This window comes from Vespula vulgaris, chromosome 2 (genome assembly GCF_905475345.1).
Source record: "Vespula vulgaris chromosome 2, iyVesVulg1.1, whole genome shotgun sequence".
Classification (NCBI taxonomy): Eukaryota; Metazoa; Arthropoda; class Insecta; order Hymenoptera; family Vespidae; genus Vespula; species Vespula vulgaris.
Genome location: NC_066587.1, coordinates 6639031 through 6655595, shown reverse-complemented (window position 1 = coordinate 6655595; position 16565 = coordinate 6639031). Strand labels below are relative to the sequence as shown.

General features: G+C 33.9%; 2 protein-coding genes and 1 long non-coding RNA gene across 4 annotated transcripts in view; 1 reads left to right on the top strand and 2 right to left on the bottom strand.

Annotated features, from left to right (window-relative positions):
- Positions 1 to 16565, bottom strand: part of LOC127072788 (FHF complex subunit HOOK interacting protein 2A-like) — a 158807-nt gene that overhangs the window by 118409 nt on the left and 23833 nt on the right. The gene's annotated exons all lie outside the window — the stretch shown is intronic.
- Positions 1 to 16565, bottom strand: part of LOC127072796 (sonic hedgehog protein) — a 54113-nt gene that overhangs the window by 15971 nt on the left and 21577 nt on the right. The window lies entirely within an intron of this gene.
- LOC127072811 (uncharacterized) lies at positions 10600 to 14065 on the top strand. Its single transcript, XR_007785596.1, has 4 exons — positions 10600 to 10795; positions 10865 to 11136; positions 11803 to 12077; positions 12900 to 14065. It is a non-coding gene; the product is annotated as an uncharacterized LOC127072811 (long non-coding RNA).

The following is a 16565-nucleotide window of genomic DNA, read 5'->3' as shown; positions in this document are numbered from 1 at the left end:
AAGTAACATTTATAATTCCTCGTGCCGAGCGAAATTTTACGTGCCGTTTTAACGTCGCACTTCGTTCATTCGTTAAGCGTGTCAAGAAGAATGGTTCAATCCTTCCTACTCGTAAGAAAGATAAAGATAGTCGCTTATGTATTTACGTAAGAATCTATGAGAGTAAGTAAATAAATAAAAGAAAAAAGAAAAAAAAATGAAAAATGAAAAAGAAGAAAGAACAAACAAACGAAAAGAATGCAAGGTAAAAGAATTTATGTGGTTATTTCTTCAAGTATTAGAAATGTTTATAGGCGATTATCGGTGCAATAAATGGTAGTATAAATCTTGGTTTACATTAAAGCTAACTCCTTTGCGGATTTTTTATTCGAGATGAAATCACGTGAGAAAGATGCAAAAGAATCATTAGCAATATATAACAACAACAACAACAAAAATAATAATAGTAGTAATAATAATATATGGATTACACGGATCATATTACATGGATATAATTAATTATACATTTTTTTATGTATACATACATAGATACACTCAAAGATCAATGATCTTAAAAATATGCAACACCATCGGATTATTTATTAATCAAATCAAATTAAGAATAAACTCTTTTAAACGTGATAATCATTCGATTAAGAGAAGCAAAAATCATTCGAGGGTGGCGAGATTTAAATATATAATAAATAATATTTAATAAATAATAATAATAACAACAATAATTACGAGTAGAATCTATGTGAGGTAAGATTTAAAAAAAAATAAAGATTAACGATAACAATAATAATAATAATAATGATAATCTGAAGGTTAAATTTTGTTAGAATCAATCGACGGTTCCATGTTTTGAAATATCGTATCATTAGAAACAGATGTTTCTCTATTGAATACTGTTAACGGATTTGTTTGTGCTACCATATAGAATAAGAGAGGCATGGAGTCTGAATTAGATCTTTTCACTTCGTGAAAGCAAACTATCGCGGAGTCTTCGAAGTGGTTTGGATTAACGGAGAAGAAGATAGAATGAATACTCGTAGACCTTGATTCGTGTCGATTCTCGGGTCGGTGAACTTATCTTACTTGCTAACCTTTAGAAAATGTCTCTGTTGAATCTCGAATCGATTAATTCTCGTTAAACTTCTATGATCTTATTCTTTTCTTTTTTTCGTGTTTCAAAAAGAGATTATATACTCTAAAGTTAATACAATAATATAACTCTTAGTATAATTTATTACAATTATACTTATAATATAATTATTTTTTATACTAATTATATATATATGCATTAATAAAATAATATATATTTTATTTAGTTATACAATATTATAATTAGTATATTTACCAATCTAATTAATAAATATGTATATAATGAATAGTAGTATATCCAATAGTATTTAAATGCTATTAGATAATATTATATGTATTAGTATCTGATAATACTATTACTGAATAATATTATATCTAATATACACTAAATAGTAATACTTATATCAAGTAGTAACTATATACTACATAATAGCATTTAAATGCAGTAATATCTAATTAGTATCTATATACTTTAATTATATACAAACTATATACTATGTTAACTGTACGAACCATAACTATAATATACTAACGTTGATATCGCAAACGTTAATTTTCGAACACAAATTATTAAAATAATGAAAATTAAGTTTTTAACAAATAATAACTTTTTTAAAATATAATATTATATGACCTTGACATTACAAAGTATTAATTCAATCGAAAACATTTAACACGTCTTATCAAAGCTAAAGATTATCTCAATTCCCCTTCATCTCAATTTCATTCGTACTCATATATATATATATATATATATATATATATATATATATATATATATTTAGTTTCTTTTTCTTCTCCCTTTTCTTTTCGACGATTTGCCGACACTTCCTTTTTTCAACGAATAAAAGAGTTTAATAAATTAACCGAAGTATTCTCACTGACGACTCGTTCCCATTAACGAAGAGTGTATATGCAAACGTCTACGAGCAATTAAGATGTCAGCTGTCAGGCAGTAACAGTTACTGTCAGGCGTTAGTGCTCGAGCATGAACAAACGCACGACGATTACGCGCTCGATAATTCGCGTCGAGTTCGATTAATCGCCTCGATGGCAAGTATCCATCGATGGCGGGACGATATATTGAGATTATAAATGCAACTTGTGCGTAGGATTACATATCATTTTCTTACGAGACGATAATGTTGAAAATTTTCGATCAATTTGTTTCCTGATGACTAACGTGTCGTTGTTCGATCGAAAAAAAAAAAGAAAAGAAAAGAAAAAAGATAAAAAGATCATAGAAGAAAAAAAAATCATAAAATAATATTTGATATATTTCGTATGCGTTTGACAAGTCGGATTGACCGACTGAGGTTGAAAACAAGACTCGTTAAAAAATTGTCTTTCTATAAATATTTTTTCAATATACATATGTAAGTATAAGTAAGTAACTCGGTACATATGCATACGTCAATATTGTTTCCATAATTTTTCTTTTTTCTTTTTTAAATTTACAAAATACGTTCTGTTATAACGTTAATATCATCATGAATAAATTATTTGAGATTTAAATAAAGATATTTCTATTTTTAATTTAATCGATAATAATTATTGTTTATTGGAAATAATGACTTTCTATACACGAAAGATTAGAAAGATTTATACGAAGCTGTTCATTGTATAAATCTTTTTCCTTTTTTATATTCAGATATTTAAAATAATTTTGAAAATGAACCTATACATACATACATACATACATACATACATACATACATACATATATATATATGTGTGTGTGTGCGAAATTATATCCTTGAAGAAATTCAATTTGACAATTGAAGTTACGACGTCGTACTGGCAATATATTTTCGACGGTGACAGTAGCAAGGAAGTAGACATGGGTTTCGAATTGGTATTTAATAGTAAGAGCAAGTTAGTCTATCTTTCTTTCCCTCTCTCTCTCTCTCTCTCTCTCTTTCTTGAATTTATCGAGAACGTAGTAACTACGTACAAGCATATTTATGGGAGTAGTCTAGAGTGCCAGAGGATAATTATGGTTTCGAGAATCGTCTATGAATCGTACGATATGTCGTAACGTATCTCCTCGTAGTTAGCTGAAAAAGAGAAAGGAAGAGAGGAAGAGGGAGAGACAGAAAGAGAGGAAACCATAAAGTTCCAGAAAGAGAGAGAAAAAGAGAGAAAGAAAAAGACAGAGAAAGAGAGAGAGAGAGAGAGAGAGAGAGAGAGAGAGAGAAAACCTTAAAGTAACCAGAAAAAGAGAGAGAGAGAGAGAGAGAAAACGCCAAAGTACAAGAAAGAGAGAGAAAGTATATATGTACGTGGTTTCAAATCAAAATAGGATTTACGCTCAAGTGTAGAATATCTCTTTGGTGTGGTGCGTAGGTGGACGATTATTTATCTTGTCGTGTGTGTAATTACTCCGTGGAAACGATTGCGAGGGAGGAACTCGAAAGTTCGCCTATGAATCATCATCGTACGTACGTTTTAACTCGGAAGGTGTTTTTCGTAGAGAGTTCGGAAAAATCACTATAAAGGATAGAAAAATATTTCTGAGAGAAATAGAGAGGGACAGAGAGAGAGAGAGAGAGAGAGAGAGAGGTTTACAGGACGAACGGCGTGTCCACTAAATCAATCAACGACGACATGGTTGGTAGACACGCTAATTAGCGCTAATTGAACGCTAGTCGCAACTAGCCGTACTAGCATTTACGACTCCTATTATGCATATACGTAATATATAGATATGTGTGTGCATGCATGCATTCGTGTATGTGCGTGTGTACGTGCAACTACATCCCTTGTGAATTTCCGTGAAATACTTCGAGATAAAGTTCGAAAGTCGTTTTATAAATTAATGCGATAATTATATCGAACTAATCGAAGTTATTCTATTGATTTAGTGGACGTGTTCTTCCTATAATTTACCTTCTCTTTCTTTCTCTTCTCTTCTCTCTCTCTCTCTCTTTCTCTCTCTCTCTTTCTCTATCTATCTTTCTATCTATTTATCTATCTACCTATCTATCTATCTTTTTATATATTTTTTAAATATCTTTTCCAATTAAAAGTCACGGCTATTCAAGCCGCAATTAACGTGAGAAAAATATAAAGATTCTTTCATTTTTTCTCTCTCATAGTCGTTTTATAAATTAATGTGATTATTAACTGGAATTAATCGAAGTTCGTTTTATTAGATTTAATGGCTCTGTTCGTATCGTAATTAATCTTCTCTCTCTCTCTCTCTCTCTCTCTCTCTCTCTCTCTCTCTCTCTCTCTTTCAAATATCTCATTACTTTTAAAAATGATATTGATCGTGAAGGCTGACACGTGAAAATAAAAATATTCTTTCATTTGTCTCTCTCGTCAATATTTAACAAACGAATATGATTATTAAATCGAATTAATTAATAAAGTTCGTCTACTTTAAGAACGAGTAATCAAATCGTCATCGCTTATTTCAGTTCGTTTCGAAGAAAATCGCGTAACATTGGCCGTAACTCGTTATTTATAATTCAAATATAGAAAAAAGAAAAAATAGAAGAGAATACAAGCATACATATGTATATACATACATACATACATACGTACGTACATACATACATACACACATATGTACGTAGAGAATACCATCGAGATTTTTACGTGTACAGTTTGATAAATAAATTGCTCAAATTTATGATATTTCTTTTTCTTATCCTTTTTTTTGTTTCTTTTTCTTCCTCTTCTTTTTTTTCTTATTTTCCTAGACGATCTCAAAAGCATGAGGCAACGTCAACAAAAAATGCTGAGATCGGAAAGCTTTCGCGTCAATACACATATGTCTGTGTGTGTGCATATATATATGTGTATATATATATATACATATATGTATATGTATATGGTCATCGTAGTCGAGGCTTCGTGTAACGTGCAATATGAATCATCGCGTTATTTTGAGTTCCCTCACGTATCGATTATATCGAACGACGATTACGTCCTATTCGTCGTTGTGGTGTCAATAAACAAAAGAATAAAAAATAACGCGGACAGATCAAAGAGAAAATCCCTTTACGAAAATTCCGATATAACATGCCAAGTCCATTTATTTTATCGGCTTCTCGGATGCCGATAAGGGAATTAGGGAGAGCGCGAAAATGTCTACTTCCATTTCTTATCCACTCGCATTTACCTACTTCTTTTTTTTTCTTCTTCATTTTTTCTTTTCATTTCATATATTTTTTTTTTTTTCTTAATCGAACGAATATATGTCTCGCGTTACAAACCGATCGTTAAGTTCATTTCGATTGCATTATCGTTGGGAAGTAGTGAAGAGAGGGAGAGAGAGAAAGACAGAAAGAGAGAGAAAGAGAGAGAGAGAAAGAAAAAGAGGGAAGGTTGGGGGTGGGAGAGGGTGGAAAGAAGAGAATCGAAGAAGGTCGACGAAAGAAAGAAAGAATTCGAGAGCTCGAGTGGCCCTTCGATGTAGATTTGTAAATGCGAGTATTCTTCTTCTCTCTCTCTCTTTCTCTCTATCTATCTGTCTATCTATCTTGCTCTTTCTTGCTCCTTCAAAGTCATGAATAAAACCGAATGGCTGAACCGGTAACCCAAACCACCAAGGGCAGTCACCACCTGTTGCTACGTCGGTGTTTGTACAACATACACGAGAAGTGATTTCTTTTTTTTTTTCTTTCTTTCTTTCTTTCTTTCTCTGCTTCTTTTTTTCTTTTCTTTCGTCAAATAAAACCTTTCTTAGCCGTGCCAGTGGCGAGAGTTTTTTCCTTTCGTCACCGGTTCCTCCCCCGCCCATCCACCTTCCTCACCCTTTCGTAACTCCGTTAAGGTGAAAAGTTACTTAAGTGAAAAGAAGAACTCGTTGACTCGTTAGAATCTTCGTACGAACGTCGATAGTTAAAACTTATGGCTTTGAGGTATCTCGTATGATCGTAAATACACGCGAAATCGACGCGTACGTCGCCGTGTTCGTTTATAACGCTATTAAACTATTTTAAATTAGCTTCGAGCTAGATCGACGACGAGAGATAATTACATTTTAATTACGCGATAAGGAAAATGAAAATAATTTTTGTCGGAACAATTTTTATCGAAGATATTTTTTTTTGTTTTCTTTTTCTTTTTTTTCCTTTTTTTTTAGGTGATAAAGCTAAGAAAAAAATAGAGAGAGAGAGAGAGAGAGGAAGAGAAAAATATTTTTCATATATTTCTCCACTTTTTTCCTTCTTTTATTATAACATAAGTAGAAAAAGAAGAAGGAGATAAACGTATTTGTCGTATCTTTCAAAATACAGGTAACAGACAGGTAAAAAGATATACAAGAAAAAAAAATATATGTATATATATATATATGGACATATATCTCTATTTTTTAGTATAACTCCTGAATATATCTTCCTTTTACAAGATAAGAAAGAAAAAAAGAAAAAAGGAATAGGAAAGCAAATATTCCCCTTATCTTTATCCTTTTACAAGATACCTAAAGAAAAAAAGAAACCAAACAAAAAAAAAAGAAAAAAAAATTGTATTTTACTCGAGAAATTTTGTTTCTTCTGTTCTTCCCCCTGTCCCTCGCACTCACTCCTCACTCTCTTCATTATTCTCTCTTTCAAAAAACGATCTCTCAAATGAGGATCGTTCTCTCGTAAAATATAATATACGAAGACGAGAAAGTGCAAGAGGATAGAATTTAATCACGTCAATAAAATTTCAACGTGCGATTCCGTAATGCTTTCACGACATCTATACGAGGTGCATTTAATTCGTCGGTTCGCGCGAGCAAACGAACGAACGAACGAACGAACGAATGAATAAACGAACGAATGAATAAACGAACGAACGAAGAACGAATGAACGAGAAAGGCGAGAACATAAGTCCGGTAGAGAAGTTAGTAGAGTAGAGAGACGAGGAGGTGAACGAGGACGAGAAGAAGAACAAGAACGAGAACGAGAACGAGAACGAGAACGAGGGACGAAGAGGAAGAGAAAAAGAGGAAAAGAAGTAAGAGAGGTATAAGAGAAAGAAGAAGAAGAAGAAGAAGAAGAAGAAAGTGGTAGTAAGCACACAGCCAGTAGCCAGTCGGATCTTGTCGCGGAGAATTAAGATTAACATTCGCGAAACAACGTGTACGCGAGGTCGTTAGCGCGATATTTACAAGTACGTACCGGCTCAGCAATAAACTCGTTGCTTGAGTTACCTCAGCCAACTGTAAAGCAATAATCGGAGTCGTTATCCCGTTTGTAGGTGAGCCAGCTGCCACACGATCCTTCCTTCCTTCATTACTCTCTCCATTTCTTCTTTCTCATATACGTATTATAGGACGATTAAACGTCTTATAATAATTTTCTTCATTTCTTCCTTTCTTTCTCTCTTCTTCTTTTTTTCTCCCATTGCCTTTATTTATTAATTAAAAATGTAACCGTCGAATTGAAAGAGTGAATGATAGAGTAAGTGAGAGATAGCGACAGAGAGAGAGAGAGAGAGAGGGAAAGATTATAATTTCACACCTTTGATCCCTCGTGAGAAGGATTAACGATGTAAGAACCGATGAGTTTCTCTTTCTCTTTCTCTTTCGATAGTCGACGACGAGTTTTCGCAGCTCCCGCAGGAATCCCACATTCTCGAGACCTCTTCCTCCTCCGCATCGACGAGAAACTTTATCGAACGAGAGACTCTTCTGTTGAATGGTAGCTGCTTGCTACTCGTTCCTTTCGAGGGAACGAGAGACATCGACTCGAAGGACGTGAGATAGATAGAGAACGAAAGAGAGAGAGACAGAGAGAGAGAGACAGAGAGACAGAAAGAGAGAGAGAGAGAGAGAGCTTCGCTAAGAGCAGGTTGCTGCGAAGGAGAAAAGAAGCATTGGCCTGGCAAAGTGTTTAAGAGCGTTATCTTCTCGGCTATTAGTCTTTCTTGGTGTGTGGCCTCCGGTCTCACCGGTCCAACCCAAGAAAGAGAGACAGAGAGAGAGAGAGGGAGAGAGAAAGGAAGAGAGAGAGAGAGAGAGGAGCACACGAGCAAGGGTTAAGTTTAAGTAGCCTCCCTCCTTCCTCCCTATCTCGGTTCACCATCTACACCCCGAAGAGATTCATGGAGAGGATCGGAGGATCGAGGATCGAGGATCGAGCGGGAGGAGAGGCGCGAAGATCGACGTGAATTCCGTCGCGTTTCGATCTCCCCCCCGGATAATCTCTCTTGCTACTTTTCTTTTTCTGACCCTTCGATCTCTTCGCTAAACCTTACTCTTCTCTCTCTCTCTCTCTCTCTCTCTCTCTTTCTTTTTCTTTCTCTCTCTTTCTATCTGTCTATTTATCTATCTATCTCTCTCTAACTTCTCGTTTCTTTAAACGTATAACAATTTTCTGATATTTTTCAAAAAGATGCCATCGATAACTTCGTTCGATAAAAACTAATTTTGTTTAACTACGAAGAAAATTTATACAAATTTTAATCGCGCATTCATTCGTCGATCCATTCGTTTTTCTAAATTCATTCAATTGAGAGATTCGTTCGAACATAAGTTGTGTTACGATAGGACGGTATTTATTGATGAATTAATTTAATATAATGATATAGTGAGATTTAAAAAAAAAAAAATAAGCTGATGATAGCTTCTTTTTATGAAAATCTCATGTAGAGACGCAAAGACAAATCTTACGAATCGCAATTGCTCGTTACAATTTATCTCTTCGTTTTCTTGAATTCGATTCATCAATTTGATTCATATAAGCGCTGTTATAAGTAAGAATTATTATTGCAATAGAACGATATTTATTTGTGAATTAACTTAATATATCGATCTCTTTGATGGAATTTTAAAGAACGAGATAAAAAAAATCGCATATTGTGTTACATTTTTTCGTTTTTTCTCGAACATATTCACAATCTCCTGAAACTGTTAAACAATTGTCAATAATTATTGTAATAGAAATTTTGCTGAAAAATGAACATAAATCAGATCGTAAATCCAGCTCTCATACAATCTCTACAATACCTATATAAAATCATTCTATCCTCTCTATACATTGAAAAATTTTTGATCGAAAGAAGATAAAAAAGGAGGAAAAAGAAAAAGGAATGAAAAGAAACGAGAAACGATTGGTAATAAATAAGAAACGACTTAAAGAATTTTCATCTTTTCTACGAAAAGATATTTGAAGAAAGAATTTTGAAAGACAAATCATTCGAAAATAATTCCAGGACAACCTCTTCGAGCTGAAATAACGGAGAGGATCGATGTCCGTCAATAAAAATTTCAATAGAGGTGTAAGAAGAATATCGACGGGTGTTCCTGGTGTTCGTTTTCTTTCGAGTTTCAAAAGATTGAAAAATTGTTAAGGGCTAACTTGCCGAGTGCCATTTAAATACAATCAATTTTTTTAGACGAATCGTCGATTAATAGATCGCGATATTAATACAGTAGATTTACCCCCTATCGTCGAGGATTAGAATGAGAGAAGAGACGTATTCTTTGAAAACACGACAGGACATTTGGAATGAGTGGGGAGGAGGGAAGTGGGAGGGTGGAAAGGAGGGAGGGGACGGGAAGACGTGGCAAGAGGACAAGGGAGGGGAGAGTTCTCCATTGTCAAAGGTGGAACGTGCTGTACGCGTAATTCTCTGTAGATTAATGACCGGCCATTACTGAGATTTATCACGCCTGCCAGCCGAGCTTTGTGACGCGTAAGCGCAAATAAAAAAGATGTGGAGGGACGTAGGGTGGAAGGTGGTAGGAAAAGAGGTTGGAGAAAGAAAAAAAAAGGGAGGAAGGGGAGGAGCAGGAAGAAGAAGGAGGAGGAGGAGGAGGAAGAGGAGAAGAAGAAAAAGAAGAGGAGAAAGAGGAGGAAGATACAAAAATAAATAAATAAATAAAAAGGAAAAGAAATGGCAGTCGTGTGGCGATCGGATCTCTCCAAACGCGATTCCAACGTCCTCTTTGAGAAGAAAAGAAGAAGAAGAAGAGGAGGAGGAGGAAGAGGAAGAGGAGGAGGAGGAAAAGGAGAAGGAGAAGGAAGAGGTTCGGCGTTTCTCTTCGGCAGGAGTGAAAAATTAATCGTCGACACGCAATCGTCGCGTGCTGCCGTTCATTGCAACGTGTCTACCCTGTAATTCGATGTCGGTCTGCCAATTTTTGTGAGACCGACGAAATTATGCCGATTTTCTTACTGCTACAGTTCTCTCTCTCTCTCTTTCTCTCTCTTTCTATCTTTCTTTCTTGCCTTTGGGCCTTGGTTGTTTTTATCTTTTTCATGCTCGTTAACAATCTATTGTCTAAAGTTCCTACCATGCTTAAAAGTGAATCGTTTGAAATTTATTTCGTCCTATCTTGTATACCTTTTTTGCTTACTATAGAAAGTAATAAAAAACGAAATAGAAAAAGAAAAATAAAACACGAAGACATTCCGACGATACAAACTCAACCATTATAGATCTCTTTTTTAGCGAATATCCCGATCGTTGTTTGTCATCGTTTCTCTTTATTTATTTTCGTTCTTTATTTGCTTATCTGGTTCTTTTTTGTTTTTTTTTACTGTTAATTTACTAACTTTTTTCTTTTTTTTCATAGAAAACTAAACTCCGATGTGAAACTGTGCCACAACAATTGGAAATAGAAATTCCATGGGGAAACCGTGCGTGGCAAGCTACCGTTCGAGAAGACAAACAGTTCTGTTTATTTTTCAGCTCCAAGATAGATACGTATGAGTGAGTGCGTGGGTATATGCATGCGTATATGCGTGCATGTGTATACGTACGTACGTAAGTATGTACGTAGTACGTAGGAGAAGGTCCAGAGGGTCCTGAGTTTAAACGAGTCTAAATTTACAGAGAGAACCCTTAGGAAAGAAGGCGACGAAGGTTGTTTCGAATGAACGAGTGAATAAGCAAGGAGGAAAGAAAGAGAGAAAGAGAGAAAGACAGAAAGAGAGAGAAAGTATCCATGGTTTTTGCTGGACTTTCCTGCCAAGAATAAAGGCTCGGGGGTACGTTATGACCGCAGTAAAATCTTACGACGATCATAACGCGATCATGATGTGTATAACGGCTACCAAATACCACGTTCGATATTCTTTCAGTCCGAGTTCTGACCCTTCTTAAAGGTAACTCGTTTCTTTTTGTATGTTTGGACCAGGTCCTTCCGACGACACGTGTCGTTAACTGTAGTTCAGTCATAAGAAAAGAACGATTAACGTTTGATTCATCGTTAAAACGATCATCCTGAATTCGAACGGATATTAAATCGTAAAGCACAAATCAATCCGTTGATTCATCCTTCGATGAAATGAATTAAGACGTTAATAATTGTTACTCTAACTTCATTGAAATTTAAACGAATATTATATAACAAGTTTAATAGCAGTTTGTAATAGCTTTATGTACGTAATAATTGTAGATAATTAATTTATTTTATTCTTTTACCTTTATCATCTATTATCGGTGTTTTAATCCTTGCGATTATTATCGTTCTGCGAATTTATCGTCGACTTTATTTAGTTGATAAGATAAATTAATAGTTTCATTGAAGCATTATTTTTAAAAAAAGAAAGAATGTGCGAGGATAATACTTTTCTTGCAAGATCGTAAAGTATTATTACTAATGTTTCGTAATAATTATTATTCGTAATAAAACAGATCAATAGGAAACAACATCGTATATAAAAATTACTTCCTAAGCATATTTATATTCACATAAATACGTGATATATTAAAAAATCGTATTGAGATTGGATCGAAGTGAACAAACCAGCAAAAAATATATAATTAAGTGTTCGCAGGTATAAAAATTTCTGTGCAACGTACAAGATGAAGACGTAAGTTTGGATAGATGCGAAAAATTGCTAAAATATGGCATCTGCTCCTGTAGCTGGCTGCATTCTTCACGGTTACTTCTTCAAAACGAGAAGTAAAAAGTATTGTTAAGAAACGGTGAAACGAATCTTGGACGAATTCCGGACACGCCACGGAAATGGGTGTCACTTTTGGAGAATTTATTGGGAAGCATACGTTACGGATTTTACAAAGGTCATTCCTTCGTTTTTGGGTAAGCTGTTAATAATAGTAACAGTAGTATAGTAGTAGTAGTAATAATAGTAGTAGTTTAGTAGTAGTAGTAGTAGTAGCAGAAAAGTAGTAGTCTCAGATCTGCAATCAGATTCGCGATTCTTCACGCTTAAGAAAGCTGAAGAGGCGTGCTTTTGTATAGGGGAAACCCATACAAACTACCATACGAAACCAAGAGTCCTCCGAGTTAAAATAGTAAACAACGGGGATAAAGAAGGTGAGCCCTTAAATGCGACAGGTCGCCCTAAATATTTGTACGGTTCGAATTAGTCTCGCATTGCTTTTGGAACGTCCACTGATGTCCGACATTTTTCTAAGAATTTTTCTCGAGAAAACGGTTAAATTTTTTCGTTTTCCGTTTTAAGAAGGAAAAATGAAAAAAGGCCGTGACTGCTCCTCTCCGTCACGGTTTCACATTTCTTTTCTTTTTTCTTTTCTCTTTCTTCTTTTTCTCCTTGTTTTCTTTTTCTTTTTCTCTTTTACAAAATATTATCTTAGATTTCACTTCCCTGAAAAATTCTAACTTATTGGATCGTTCAAAAGAGTTCGTGCCTATCAGAAACTCAAATTTACCGAATACTCATAGACGATTATTCTTGATAAATTTAATACTTTTTTTTTAAACTATACGTATAGTGTCGGTTGTTCTTCATCGGTATCTTCAAATCTCTCTTTTTTTTTTTTTTTTTTTTTAATTTAATGTTAGATCTTACTTCTGTCAAAAATGTTTCAAATTTATCGAATGATTCGTACAGAAAAAAATTCTCATCTAATAATCGCTATCATTTTATTTTATTTTAAGGAATATAAAATCAGTCGATAAAAACGATAGAAAAATATCACAGAGAAGTTATAGATAAATACAGAAAACCTTAAGAGATAAAACATCGAAATTTTGTACCTGGTTGGAAATTTTCAGAACGACCGAAGTGTCAAACTATTCTCCCACCTAACTAATCGCCATCAAGAATCTTGTATCCAGTAAAAAATCTATGTAACTACTGTCGAAACACTACCATTAAGAATTCCAGCAATAACACTTGTGAAAATAGATATCGCGAGGCGATACCTCGCGAAAGTAATAGAGAAATTAATTTAACTTCAATTTTAATGACGATAATGAAAAATTGTAAAAAAACAGAATCGATAAAAAAAAAACAAAAAAAAGAAAGAAAGAAAAAATGCAAGTTCGTTGTTCCCTTTTATCCTTGATCGATAATACGAACTCGAAGTCGGCAAGTACAAACAACGAGTAACAACGGATCTCATTGAAGAAAGAAAGAAAAAGCAACAAGAGAAAAAAAAAGAACAAACAAAAGAAAAATACAACGAAGAGGAAAAGAAAAAACAGGAAATAAAATTTACAAAAAAAAAAAGAGAGAGAGAGAGAGAGAAAGAAAGAAAAAAAAGTAAAATTTATAACACTAGTCACGATTATGGCGGCGGCAAAGTTACGAAAGCGAGTCGAGATTGGTTTTATCGCGCGAAAACAACGAACCTTCGAGGAAGGGTGTAAGAAAAAAAAAAGAAAAGAAAGAAGGAAGGAAGGAAGGAAGAAAGAAAGAAAGCAAGGAAGAAAGAAAGAAAGAAAGAAAGAAAGAAAGAAAGAAAGGAAGGAAGGAAGGAAGAAAAAAGAAAGAAAAAAAAGATGAAGGAGTCGGTAGGAGAACTCGGTCGCGCTTATTTTAATCGGAGCTCGACGTGCCTCCGAGATTGTTTCGTCTCGCGGCAGCAACGATGTTTAACTCGCCGTTTAATCGCCGTTAACGAGCGGTTATCGTTCGCTAACTGGAAACACGACGATGCTAACGAGGCGATCGGCCGGAAGCCACGAGCTACCCTCTTTATTTTTACTTTTCCATTTCTTTTCTTTCTTCTTTCTCTTACACGAATATATATATGTATGTATGTATGTATGTATGTATGAACATATTTATGCATATTTATATATAACTGTTTATATATGTATATTTATATATATATTTATATATAAATATTTATATATGTACATTTATATATATTTATATATAACCATTTATATGTATATATATATATATATATATATATATATAATGTTAAAGAGTATAATAAAAGTGTTAATTTGTTCTCTTTTTTTTTTCTAAGCAAAAACAAACCGCTAATTCGAGAACTTAAATTAAGTTAGAAATTTTCTAATAAGGATGACGCGGACGAATTTCGCGCGAGAAATTTAAATGAAATCCCTTTGATCTACCTTGAAGCGACAATTTGTAATAATTTCGTGCAAGAAATTGAAATTTCTATTCTCTTATCCTTTTATTTTTCATAGAAAATAGAATCTTCTTTGAATAATATATTTATATGTTATATATTATATATGTATCTGTACAGAATAGTCTCTAGTGTGCTGAAAAGTATAATGAAGCGTTAATTTTCTATTCCCTGTAAGAACAAACAAACCGTTAGCTCGAGAACTCAGACTTAGAATTCAAAGTTAGAATTTTCCGAATAGGAATGAACAGTACTAATTTTACGTAAGAAATTTAAATGAAATTTCTTTGGTTTCATTTATAACTATGATTTGTAACGATATTCCTGTTGGAAATTAAAATAAAGTCTTTTTATTTTTCTTTCTTTAAGAGAAAAAATAATCTTTATTATATATATATGTACATATATATACACAGGTATATATGTATCTCAAACATCCTAGTGTTAGAAAGTATAATGAAGTGTTAATTCTCTATTTTTTCCAAGCAAAAACAAACCATTGGTTCGAGAACTTAGACCGAGTTAGAATTCTTCTAATAAGATAGACCGTAGAAATTCTGCTGGAGAAATGTAACCCTTCATAACTTTATGTAACTTTAAAATCACACGTGAGTACACTTACGATGTGTTTTAAACACTTATAAATGCTTGTTTTAACATTCGATTATATTTTATAATCGAAAACTTCTATCCATAGTTTCTCATACAACTTTTCAAACATGAAAAAATTATACTTCATACAATATAATTATTCTAAAATAAATAACAATATAATTTTCGTGTAAATCCTAGCTAGTAATGAACGTATGATAATGTACAGATAGTTCATAGAGAAATTTAAATTGAATTTATTTGGTATCCGACGAACGTAAAGAAAATTAAACGATACCACTTTTATCGAGGAAATTAAAATGACTTTTTTCCTCTCTGATAAAAAAATATTCCCCCTTTTAATAAAATTCAAACTCGATTTCTCGTTTCGTACGAGCGAATGTAAAAGAAGGATACGCTCGTCCGATTATAACTTTTATCTCGATTCCAACGCTCCGCGCGAGAACGTTATTCCGAGATCGAAATACATCATCTCGTTCTTCATAAAGGATCAAAGAAGAGGAGGGCAAGAAATTGAAGAAAGAGATAAAGAAAGAGAGAAACGGTGTGTTCTTTCGTTGCCGGCGGGCTTGGCGGTCTTAATAAGGTGGAAAGAGGTGGTAGTACACCTTCGTGTCGGAGGATATACGAAGAGAGAGAGAGAGAAAGAAAGAAAAAGAAAAAAAAAAGAGAGAGAGAGAAAGTGAATACCGATAGAGGGAGTCTCTCAAGAAGGGCGGCAGAGTTCACACCTCGCACCTTGAAAAGGCGCCTTCGTGCTTTATTCCGTAGCATTCGCCTTCGACGTTCTCCGTTCCATCGCTTTAAAGAATCTTCGCCGTCTTCTTCTTATCCATTCTCTCACTCACTCTCTCTTTCTCTCTCTCTCTCTCTCTTTCTCTCTCTCTCTCTTTCTCTTTCTCTGCTTCTCTGTCTCTCTTTCTCCTTAGATCCTCTTCTTCCTCCTTCGTGTTTGCCCGCCTCGTTAACGCCTCGCGGCTCGGAGAACGGACGTTACACGCGCAACCAAAGCCGGCTTTTCATCTTCCTTCGGGTCTTTCACGAAGGAAGAGAAAAAAAAGGAAAGAAGAAATCAGCTTCGATGAATTCGAGAAATCTGCGAAGAACCCTCTACTCTGATCCTTTTCTCGTTTTATCAATTTTTCAAGAAACGCGGAAAAGGAGAGAGAGAGAGAGAGAGAGAGAGAGTTAATATTCTAATTGTCTGATTAATTAAATATTGAAAAGATCGAATTAGATTAATCATAAGTTAATTTTGTAAATTACATTGAATTTCAATTTTGATGTTATCAAAAATATTTTCCAATTCTTTCTCTTAGTTGATAAAATTATAGTCATTGTTGGTGTCGCAAGATCAGATTTTTTTCTTTTTCTTCCTTTAGAAATTTTTTATCCAGTGATTAGGTATCCAAGGTTTATTTTATTTATTGAACGAAAATAATTCCTATTTTGAACGAAATCAAACTCGCAGTTATAAACATGCGCCTTCAGTGTAGAGTCTTTGAAGAGATTCGAGAGGAATATAATCTGAAGGAAGAAATAACAATTGAGGAAAATTTACAAGATCGACGATCTCAAAATCGAAAGGATTTACTTTAAAAAGAGT